We start from the raw sequence: 12,633 nt of genomic DNA, 5'->3' as shown, positions 1-12,633 counted from the left end.
ATAATTGGGTAGAGTCAATCTATTCATGATGATTTGCCAGAGTATTCTGAGTATACTGTCAAATAGTGAGTGCCAGATAGACAATTAATCGATTCACAAGGTATCCTATCATGCCATAATTTTCTAATATTTAACAATGGTTTGAAATGGTTGTTATTGCCTTTCAATCAAGAAATGTCTTAAAATATGTAATAATACTCTGTATGCTATGTTTATTGTATTATCTTAGCCAACCAGCAGAGATCTGCGCCGAACTGGGTCGGTTAAGCCGAACCGTCGAGTCGTGAAATATTAGAACATTATGACAATGTGACATGATAGAATACCTTGTGAATCGACCAAATATTGAAATAAGTTAAACTATAGATTACATATCTAAGTATTTGAAACAAGAACAAATTTAAAAAAACCTTTTGTGGCTGTTAAAAGAGAGCGTATGAAAAAATGGGTCAAATGGTACCCCTTCCAGCCTGTTACTTAATTAAACTTCAAAGTATTAAAAACTGTTTATGGTTTTAAACTCTAAAAAGTTGAGTTCTTTATTGTATGCCATTGTTTATTTTAATATTTAAGGATAATTGCAGGATAATGCAAAATTTTATAGAAGTCTTCATTTGCATATGAATCAAAATGAAAAGTTTTTTACTTTCTTTCAATTTACAGCACATACTCCAACACGATTTTTTCTAAGTGTATATGTATCTGTATCTGCAATACAAAAAGGAAAACAACAAACACTAATCATGTAACAGAATTACAATAGCAAAACAAAACAAAATAGAGAAAGGCTCCAAACAAACAACAAAAATACCCCCAAACAAAACAACAATAACAAAGACTTGATTTTGGAGCGCAAACTCAGAGAGTGAAAAAAGATACAATAACAAAAACAAATAAAGCAAAGAGAATTACGTGATAACGTAAGCAAAACAAAAACAAAACGTAACGTAACGAGAGCATTTAGCTAAAAGCAAAACCAGCAGTTGAACGGAGTATCCCAAACGGTAGAGTTCGATAAAAACGTTAAAGCGGATGAAATAAAAGAAATACAAGTAACTACAAGATACAAATTTAAGAAATTTAACACAATGAGTTAGCAGCTAAGGCTAATAAGCTGCTAAACTCATTAACTAAAAACAAACAATAACAAAAATGACAACAAAAACAAACAAAAAAATTATAAAAAATGATAATTTAAAATAATCTTTTGAAACGAAATAGAAATAGTTACTAGAACACCTGTGTATCTAGGAGATACAGCTAGAGTTAACAACAAAAATTAGAACAAGGAATTACCAGGAAAAAAAGGGTGGGTTAATAAAATTTGACATGTGTTGGTAGCTTCTCTGGAGTTAGTGGCAACAACTGAGCGAACGAACGAACGAACGAAATAAAGTCTGCAAGCAGTTTAACAAAAGCGGCAAATAAGAAAGTAAAAGGAATTTAAATTTAAAAGATTCGCTTTGTTGTTTCAGTTACATTCTTATCTGTTTTAAGGTTTATGTATCCCTAAGATATGACTTTTGCTAAATTTTAAGGGTTGCTTTGCTGTTTTTTTCTTTGTTATGTTTTGCGGATTTCAATTTTTTCAGGACAAATGACCTTTCGAGCTGTAAATTGCTTTTATGACTTTTTGACGTTTCACTTTAACATTAAACTCACTCGCTACCCTCCTGATTTTATACCATTATTATTATTTGTTGTGAATTTTCTACGTTGCTAAATCATTTGTTGTTGCCACTGCAAGTAGCCCTCGGTATCCAACGGATACAAACATTTTTTTATATAAAATTTTCAAAAACGCTGTTGTTGTGTCGACCAAAAAAAAAACAGTGTGCGTGTTATGAATAAGTGTTTTCAATTCGTGGGGTGGTTAAATATTGTTCTAAATTTATAAGAAATTCTTTAAATGCAAAAAATTTACACACAAAAAAAATTCAATAAAAATTTAAAGAATAAAATATGTAAAACTTAATATGTCATGTTAAACATGTATTTATAGTGTATTTCTAGCCTAAATTTATGTATATGAAAAAAAAATAAATCCCCAAGATACCAAAACAAAACAGAAAAAATCTATGTATCTATAAAAAAAAGTCACCAGCACCTAAATAACAAAACAAAATATGTAATTTTAAATCAATACTAAAAGCAAGTGCCAAAATTTATCATACTTATAAAAATTACCAAAAAAAAACAACAAAGTGTAATTAAAAAATCCTCATCATTTATAATTGGAATTTAATTCATCTTTACATTCTCATTCATCATTCAAGAATTTATTAGATACATTTTTGTATCTGTTATTACATACCCATCTTTAAACTACTTTTAAGGTAAGTTACGTTTATTAGTGTTAAACTTAACTGTTTTTCCAAAAAACCACGATACCATAACGCAAACAAATCAAAATAAATCTGAAAAGTTTAATAACTAAAATATGTATGTATTTATGTATATTCATTTGAAATTTTCTGTATAAATAATTTATCATTTTTGTACTTTCGCATGCGGTGTGGTGTACAAAACTTTTGATATATGGCTTTGGTTTTGGTTAAACTATTGATGGTTTTTGTTCCTTCTCACTCTGTCTCTCTTTTACTCTCACAAATAATATCTTTCACTCTGGATGTAACCGTTCCAAGCGAATGCATTTTGTTTAACGTTTAAGAGTTAACTTTATGCGGTTTTAATTGCAATTTTAGATTTTGGTTTTCTAAAAAAAAAAAAAATGGGAACAGTGGTTTAGCTAAGTAGTTACCGTGGTATTTGTTAATATTTTGAAATCAATGACCTGATTTTATCATATCTAAATTCCTTAAAAGTTTCTTATTAGAAGCTAAGTACGAGTATTAAGTGTGTTGAATTTTTTTTAGAATTAATTACATATTTCGTTATACATGAAGGAATTGAGATAGTCACGATTAAGTTCAACGACTTTATATGCCACGATTATCATTCCTGTTTGTGTTTGAAACAAAAACTCCTACTGAAGTCATGATTATTGAAACAGTATCAAAATACATTACGAAAGCAGTTAAATTTCTTGCTTCATTTTGAAATAGAACCAAAAGTTTTATTTAAAAATCAAAAATAAAATATTTTAGTAATCAAGAACATAAATTCATAATTAATTAGATATAAGGATCAAATATGTTCTTAATATTACTCAAGGAGGATTCAAAATTTTGACCCGAGAATACAAAATTATTTTTTAAGAATTTTTAAACACTGAACACGATAGCTTGTTTTCGTAATTCATCGAGCGGATTTCCAATATCTGTATTTTCATCATCCAATCTAGATTTCTTCTCTAAAAACATAGTCCAAACTTTTGAAATAGATTAATGAAGGATAACAACTTTATCAAGTAGCATGGGAATAATTAAAAGCGTTGCACGAAATTTCCCTAATATAACAAGTACCATTGTTGTTGAAAATCTATTTTACCATTTTCAATTATATTTCTTTCCAAACAAGATATATAAAATTACAGAGTTTTTGTTATGATGTACAAAAAAAAAACAAGAGACTTATATTCGGCTGTAAATTAAGAAACAAAGCAAACATTGAAATCCAAAAAAAAATTTAATTTTTAAACAAAATTTTGGGTGAAAAAAATTCGGGTTAAAAATTATTTTTCCTGATTTTGACCCCTCGTCGATCCGAATCTTTTTGGGATTAAATAAATTGTTGGTCAGGTCTTTGGTGCTTTTTATTTGATATCCATATTGTATATGAGGAGCCGCAAAACCAAAAGGACTTTTTCGATATTTTTATTACAAATTGATTTTTTGGTATTTTTATAATATTTGGGTTGAAATCTTCTAGAAAAAATCAATTTCCCAAAATTTTTAAATTTTCAAAAAAGTACCTTTTGTTCTGCGGCTCCTCATATGTATTGGAATTAGTAATCGAGATATAGGTCAAAAATCGGGATATTTGTGATTTTTTGATTATATGTATCTCAGAAATTTGTGGGCTGATTTTCACGATGATGTATCGATAATGTTTGTAAATTATTTGTTAGCTTCGGAAAGTCTATATATTGACGATCTGTATAAATACTTTAAGTGCTTACAAATGATAAATGTGGAAATTACAAACGGAATGACAAAATTATATATATCATCACAACTCATGGTGAAGGGTATAAAAAAACGATGCGGTTCCACTGTAGAAATTTTGAAACATGTCTCAGGGCTGCCAGACATCACATTTTTTTTAATAAACTTTTCAAAAACCCACATGGGAGAATGTTGAAGTAATTGAAATTAGAATCTGTGATATAATTTCAAACTGACAAATCTGCCTTTAGGGCAGTCAAGACATTATTCCAACGTCAATCTCGGATCATAGGGTGGCGACCTTTAATTTCGGTGTCTCACCCCCAGTAGGGATGAATAGATTGGTGTCGATAAACTGTTCGAAGAGGTGGTAGTTTTCACTGATGGATCCAAGATGGACTCTGGTACAGGGGCCGGGGTTTATATGGTCGACAACGATATTAAATAGTCATATAGACTCTCTGACGAGTGCAGCGTCTTCCAGGCAGATATCTTCGCACTGTGGAAAGCCACAGAGTTAATAAAAGCACACGTCACAGAGGGGTCTGTAGTGACAATTTATGTATAAGTATATAAGGCTTTGAATACATTCTAGCTTAGTGGAAGATTACAGGAGAGCTCATGAAGAGTTAGCTCTTGAAGAGTCTAGATCATGGTACTAGGGAACTGGGAGTAAGACTACTACAGGCTAATATTTGAAAGATTTCGTGACTCCAATCCTGGAATAGTAATGACGGATTGTCAAATGTCAAAGGCCTTTTGGCCAAAACTGGATGCAAAGGCAACCAAAACAGTAATTGGCTTGGATAGGTTTAGTCAGAAATCTAGTAGGAGTGATAACTGGTCACTGCTCAATTTGGGGCCTTTATAGGTAAATAGAATAATAGAACACTGGATTTTTTAGGTTGTGTGGGGAAATAGAGGAGTTGGAGACACGAGAGCACATTATGTATATCTGCCCGAGACTACAGAGTCATGGATTTAAATGGCTAGGTAACAGATTTCTAGATGAACTTGGTAGTGTTGCTGGCTGTAAATTGAGTAACATACTAGGTTTTATCAGGCAAATTTAAAGCAAATTTTGCAGTAAATTCTAATCTTTAACCACCTTTCACTCTTTATGCAAATTTTCTTTTTTCTTTTTGTTTCTCCTTTGTCCTAATGGAAATTTTAATGGAATTTTAATCTGAGATCGATATTTGCCAGATTAAATCTGATAATCTGCGATCATATTAAAATTCAATAAATGTGGGAAGCTAAGAAAATTTCAAGTGAATGTAATACGTTTATTATATGAATTTATGAATATTATTTGCAATTCATTATTGAATTGTTTGATACAAAATAAATTTTATTTAAATATTTATCAAAATTATTAAATTTAAAAATTTGCATTGACAGTTATTTAATAAAAAAACTATACCATTATACAACAAAACATTTCTTTTATAACCAATGAAATCATTAATCAATCATAAAACATAAAATAGAAAGATAATTAAAGTATTTGTAGTATCTTGATTGATATACGATTAAGTAATAGAATTTATTGTAAACAAATTGAAATTGTTGACGTAAAACTAAATTGCCCCAATAGTACATGTGATAAGAATTATTGAGTCCTTAAGTATTAAGAAAACTAATAAATACAACTAATACAAACTGCTGTATTTAAAAATTTAATATCAATTTGAATTTAACGGTCTTGCAACATTTATCATGTTTATAAACATTTCTATCAGTATAAATTTCTACTTATCAACAATGTTGATAACACGCACTTATTAACATTGTTTATAAGTATGACAACATTAACTGTTAAAGTTGCTAACATTAACATTAAGCTGCTAAAACCTCTAGAAATATAACATTCCAGTTTTGTCCGTTAAGATAATTCATGAAACTACTGCAAGATGACACGGTGTAAGTTGCAGAGAGTTAGTTTATCATAGGCGCGGTTAGAATTAACATCAAATGCATTACATTATAAAGTGTAGTTTTAAAAGAGAGTGACTATTTCAATTTAAATAAATAAAAAGTAGTTACAATTTTTAAACTACTGATCGCTTTTATTTGCAATTAAAAGAATACGATTTATTTAAAAGGTAAAAACGTAACAATATGAAATACATTTCTAAACCACTGTATTCTACCATATGATTTTTCTTTTCCTTGCACCAACTTTTTCGAGTCGCCTATTTTCTGGCAACAATTTTGTTCCGTTTTAACATTAAATGTTCATGTATTTTGCTGGTTGGCTGCTGGCTGTTTGGATGGTTGGTTTCCCTATTTAACACTTTAATTGTGACACCAACAGCAACAACAACAAAAAATAAACATTTTACCGCTTTTAACATGACACATTCATTCAGTCAGTCAGTCTTATAAATAATTTGTACATTGTCATGTTAAAATGTTTTATTGTATTTAAAGAAATCATGCACCGAAATTATGCAGTGTCATCAACCAGAGAGAGAGAGGAGACACAAAAAAAATTAATATAATGATATGCATGCATGAAAAAAGTTAAAAATTGCAGCGGTGAAATGACCTCATTTTTTTGCCTTTTATTCTGTGGTTAAATTAAAGTTTATGAAACTTTTAAGCAAGAAATGACGGGAGAAATTTTCACTTATAAAAATTTAAGAATAAGAAATCATGTATGCATATTTTGAAGGAAAAGCTATGTTTGTTAAGCAATTGCTTGCAACTTCAGGTTTGGCAACATGTTGCTGGAAAGGTATAAAATTGTATCCAAAGGATTATATAAATTACATACTTGTAAAATTAGTTTTTACATGAGCATATTTTAACCCTTAAATGCATGATTTTTACTTTTATTTTTCTATAAAGTATCAAATATTTAGTTGATTTTTATTTATTATATTTCATTTAGCTTTAGTTTGATTTAGAATTTCGTTAGCTGAAACTTTTCGTACTCCATATGATTTTTCTGAATTGGAATCTGAATTAGTATCAAGCTTATATTCGTCTAAAATTAAGTGGAACTGAAATGTATACAATTGGCAACAATATGCATTAAAGGGTTAAGAAATCAATTACTGCGACCATTTTTAGCTTAGCAACATGTTGCTGTTGATATAAGTTGTAGAAATAAAAACTTATTTGTAATGTGTATAAATTTACAATACAACTTTATTTGATTGAATTGTTAACATAATTATTAAAATTGATTAGCAATATGTTGTTATCATATTAAAATGAGTTTTTATAAAATAGACTATTATATGGTTAATAATTGCTTCGTATGATTTTTCCTTATCAACATGTTGCTAATAAAGTTTGTTGCTGAAATGACAATTTCTACAATTTTTTACCAAATGTTTAAAACATAAATGTTCTCGCAATGTTGCTAACCCCAAAACTATAAATCTTAATTAAAATATATCTTCTGCTATAAAATGTCCAAATCTTCGTACATATTTGTTACTTTAAAAACATGTTGCTGAAGTTACGCCTATCTTTTATTTCGAATTTTATTAAAGATTTTGGCCCATAATCATAGTCAAACACTAAAGTCGGTTCTTTTTAAAAACAACTTTAAATTAAAAACCCACTTTATATTATTTCCCAACTATAGTCAAAATTAAAGTATGTTTTAAATTGAACCGACTTTAACTGGGTGTCACCTCACATGTATAAAATGTTTTCATACAATATACAACGAAATACAGACAAGTGGCACCGCTGAACAGCTGACATAGAAAATTAAATCAAAAACCAAAAAAGGTAAACAATAAAAGTAACCGGGACAACTAGAGAAAAAAAGTTTTTTGTGGTGGAAAAATGGAAAAGATAAGATTAATATCATATTTGGAATATTTTGGTACTAATTTTATTGATAACTGTTCAATAATTGCAAAATCTCTCCCAAATTCTTGTAACTTTTTATTTTTTTATTTTTTGTCGAACTTTTTTACATGGCGAAGAACAGCTGATGATGCTGTTGTTAAATGAGTTAATAACTGCTTCAGCTTGTTTTATATTTACAGTCGACTTTAACGTCAAAAATATACTTTAACTTGTCTATGGTAGACCTAAAGTCCACTCTTAAGTAAAGACGACTTTATTTCTATTAAAATATACTTTATTTCTGACTATGATTATGGGCCTTTATTAACTAAAACGTGTAAATATATCGTATGAGTTGTAAATAAAACGTGACAATTTAATTTGTTAAGAAATTATTTTTAAATGTTATTTACAATTCATTATATCGACATGTTTGATTAACAAATACTGTAGCAAATTAATTTAAATATTTGTTAAATTTATTCAATATGGAAATAAATGATTTTATTTAGAAAAAACTACACCTTTTCCAGAAAAATATGATAGCCAATTTTCCCTATAAATAGTTTTTCAAAAATATGGGAAATCTCATTTTATACTCTTTTTTAAAATTAGTAACAAACAAAAATAATTAAATTTATATCTAATTTTAAGACCTCTGTTTTATTATATAAAAATAAACAAGTTCTCTTAGATTAGATCAGGGACCTGTAAATAATATTTAAACGATTTTCTCCTCCTAGGACATCGACATGTTAAATTGACTGATTATTTCCAAATAAAGAGTTCTAGTTAGATCCAATCCCTATACCCGAGGAGTCAATCGCCGTTTCGGTTGCCTACCCTACAGGTATAATTTTCAATAGAAATCATAATTTCAATTATTTCTCTAATCATTTCTCTATTACAATTGGAAATGGTAAAATCCTCATGTAACACAGTAGGGGAATTTTGAAAAAGTGAATCTGTAACTTATAAGCGGATAGTCTGAATTAATAAAATCCCATTGCAATAGAAAAAGCGTAGTTTAGTTTAAGTTTTGAATTTGGACTTTGAATTCCAAGGGGGCGGAGTCTCAAGGCCCCAGTGTGTATTCACTTAAAAATGCGGAATGTTTTCCAAATTTTATTTTGAAACATTTACACAATATACATTTTTTAGTTTTTTCTTTCTGGCAACATGTGGATTCCGAGCCAAAAGAACTGCTGCTTTTGAAGCCTAGAACGAAACAAGCCAATTTTGGATACTCTGTTCTGAAGTGAAGCGTACCCCAGAGAGAGCATTGTGCATCGATCAAAACGGGGCGCGGTCTTGACTATAAAGCGGATGAGGCTAAACTTCGCAGCCAATTCATTCTAAATACTGGTATTGCGACATGTGGCCGATCGTTTTTATAATGGAATATTACGGTTTCATGTCTGACCGCATATTCTGGGCGTTTTTCGTCCAATGCTCACTTCAAATGAATCAGTTGCGTTCGGTACAGGTTCCTTGTGATGGTCTGGTCAGATTTCAGCAGCTCATAATAGGTAGGACCCTTTTCTCTCCCACCAAATAAAGAGAATTAACTTAGCGTCATGTATATTGGGCTTTGGTGTACTTTTACGCAAGTAATGATTCTCTCAGCTTCACTTCGTATGGCACCCAATTTCCCTGCTTTTAACTGAATCCTGCTGCTCGCAAACGATTTTAAATTGCTGCTTAAATATATCCCAATGATTTTGCAAGCTCTTGTCAAGTTTGACAACAATCTTCATGGAATAAAGCCTTCAATTCTTGGTCTTCAAAAATTTTTGGCTGGCCTTCCCCAAATTACAACTTCTGAACAGCACAAACCATCTCTCGCACGTTCAAACCGATGAAACACATTCACCATAAGCTTCGGTGAGCAATCGGTTTGATGTAGCGGCACTTTTTTTCAAATTAAAGAAGTAAAGCAAAACTTCTCTCATATGATGCTTTGTTGGTACAAAATTCGATATTTTCGAAACAAAAAAAAAACGTTGTTGTTTTATAATGTTCAATAACTAAGTGACAATATATAACAGATATGAACCCTTCAAAATGACGTATAAGTTATTAAAAACAAAAACCGCGTTGAAAAGATACACCATCTATTGTAAATCCCGCATTTAATACACCCAATACTAGTCTCATGAATGGCTTTAAAGTAAAATTCATAACTCGAAGTAATAAGTTTTACTTTGCAGTTTTCTTGAGTGTTTGATAATGCCGTAGTGGGTAATGCAGTGACCAACAATATTTTACAAAACAGCAAGATTCAGCAAATTTATGTTGTTGAAAATTAAATCGTTACTTGGAATAAATCACAGCACTAGTTCTGTGTCAGATCGCTGCTCTCTATGATGATAATAGATAAAAACTCCAATTTTCAATTCATTCATACCAATTTGAAATGGTATGAAAATGTAGATTAGTTCAAATCATTTATATTGTATTTAGTATTCACTGTTTTGCATTTTAAAAACCTTTCATTTGATAAATATACTTCTCGCCTATTACCACAATATAACCATAAATGCGCTTGTCTAATCTGTACTTATTTAAAATAGAAAAATGCAATAAAATTGCAAATTTAAAATGAAACATGATTAATTCGCAAATACATTATAACTTTTTTTTTATTACCAATGAACTATGTATGATGTAGTTAGTACATATTAAGTATTATGAATAATTTTATTTTCCGCTATTTATAACATTAATTTAATCTTGATTTGTTTAAATTAGAATCGCAATAACAATTAATTACGTAGAATTCTACAATACATTGCGGTACAATTTTTATAGTATAAATTAATTGTTATAATTAAGCTTTATCTTAAGTGTTATGGAACAGAATCTGTGGCAGGTAGACAATAAACGGCTATAGTGGTTATAAACAACAATAATAATGGCGAGATGACCAATATGATAACAATTGGAAAGTAACTACATAAATATATACAAGAGTGTTTTATTCTGAGGCATGCAATTAATCATGTAGGCTGCTAGCAACATGTTGCGGAGTAATTATTTTTTAATTAAAAAGCATAAAAACTGTTTTATTTATTAAAAAATCTTCACTAAAAAACAAAAATTAATTAATAAACTGGATTAAACGGACCAATAATTTCTGAATGTTTAAATTTATTAAATATAGATTTATTTTCAGAAATCAATGTTGCTAGCAACATGTTGCTTAATAAAACTGGTTTATTTGCATAATAAAATTGTATAATTATGCATTATAGGTTTAAATTCAAATTATTTTTATAAACAAAACGATTTGTTTTATAAATCTGTAATATAAAATTTCTTTAAAGCTTTTTACACTTGTCATCTTAGTATGACCTCACAGTTATTTCCTGTTTACTTATCATTATTATATACAATACATATAAAAAGTACCCCTTAAATTGCGGAAAATTAATTTAAGTTCTTTTCTTTAAACAAAAATCCTTTGTTCTTAAACGCCTTCAACAAAGTGCTTGGATTCTTTCAAGATGAAATAACACAAAACGTAAAAACGAAAAGAATCTCAATCTAAAATCTTCAAACAATATTTTCTAAATGCATCATCGTCAAACACATCAACAACAAAAAGCTTGTTCTACTGCTTTTTTTTACAAAACAATAAGCCTACGCAATTAGATAATCTGTAGTTTTAGTTTAACGGCACGTTTGTAACGCCTTATTAAATAAATTTCAATAAATAGTACTTAGAGGCTATAAAGTTTATGGTAAGAATATTATGGGGTTTATTGACCTTTTTGGGAAAAGATAAACTAGCAAAAATATTTTCAATATTTTTCTTACAATATTTGATTTCATATTTCTTCAGAAATCCTTGTATTCGAATCTCAAGCTATCAATCGGAAAATATCCGGTAATCACACACATCACCTTTTCATCTTTTATGTTCCTTATTTAATATGATAATAACAGTTTTCCCGCAAACTATTAAAATCGGGACTAATGCAATCAGACCCGATTTGAAAGTATATTTCTCAGATATAGTTTACCTTTTATAAAGTGAAATAAATATCGAATTATTTCTTAAAACTATCGTATTTTAGACAACCACGACATGATGTTGGTAATCTAAGTATTTTGTGAAATAACTATACATAGACCTAAAGGAAATTAATAGAAAACTAGTCACGGGAATGATTACTAGGTAATAGTTAGAGACCGGTTCTTTATTGGACCTGGACCAGTCATATAAGCTGATGTTGATGTTTCAAAATCGGAGTTGCACTTTTTCACTGACAAATACTGAAGTTTTTTCCTTATTGTACTGAAAAATATAACTCTGAAAGTATCGAGTAGTTACTTTTTGGAATTGAGTACCCGGCAAAATGAATATGTTTAGGGTATTTGGAAATTCGTTTAAAACTAAAGTAATGCATGCGTTTTTTTGTTTTCATTAAAGCCTTTTATACTTTATTTGGCTGTGCTAACGACGATGATGAAAATGTAACTTGTTTCGTTTTTAGCGTTTTTTAAACATTTTTTTGTTCTTTGTTATTTCTCAAAACTTAACTAAAAAACAAACAAAATCTTATGAATCACGTTTTTGTGTACGTTTTTTTTTGTTGTGTGTTTGTCTTTTATTATTATTTTTTTTGTTCATACTCTACTCATACAGCATCGAACAAATACCTTTTATTTTCATTCTACTTGAGATGTGGGTCTTTTGGTGTTAAGAGGGCTTTGACTTGTAATTCTTCTGCTACATCTTGCGATACGA

The 12,633-nt window shown here is 29.3% G+C and overlaps 1 protein-coding gene across 3 annotated transcripts in view; it reads left to right on the top strand.

Moving 5' to 3' along the window:
* Window positions 1-994: 994 nt before the first annotated feature.
* The window catches only part of LOC135957500 (uncharacterized membrane protein DDB_G0293934), a 93,492-nt gene continuing 81,853 nt past the window's right edge, over window positions 995-12,633 (top strand). For 2 of the 3 annotated variants that reach the window (XM_065508256.1, XM_065508253.1), the window contains exon 1: window positions 995-1,309. The gene's annotated coding sequence lies outside the window, so the exon portion shown is untranslated. Of the gene's footprint in view, window positions 1,310-2,241; window positions 2,337-12,633 lie in introns of those variants that run through there. The other variant, XM_065508254.1, reaches the window with a different exon arrangement.

The sequence above is a fragment of the Calliphora vicina genome, chromosome 4 (genome assembly GCF_958450345.1).
Source record: "Calliphora vicina chromosome 4, idCalVici1.1, whole genome shotgun sequence".
Taxonomy (NCBI): domain Eukaryota; kingdom Metazoa; phylum Arthropoda; class Insecta; order Diptera; family Calliphoridae; genus Calliphora; species Calliphora vicina.
The sequence above is the reverse complement of the archived record's forward strand: the minus strand, read 5'-3'. Positions and strand labels throughout refer to the sequence as shown.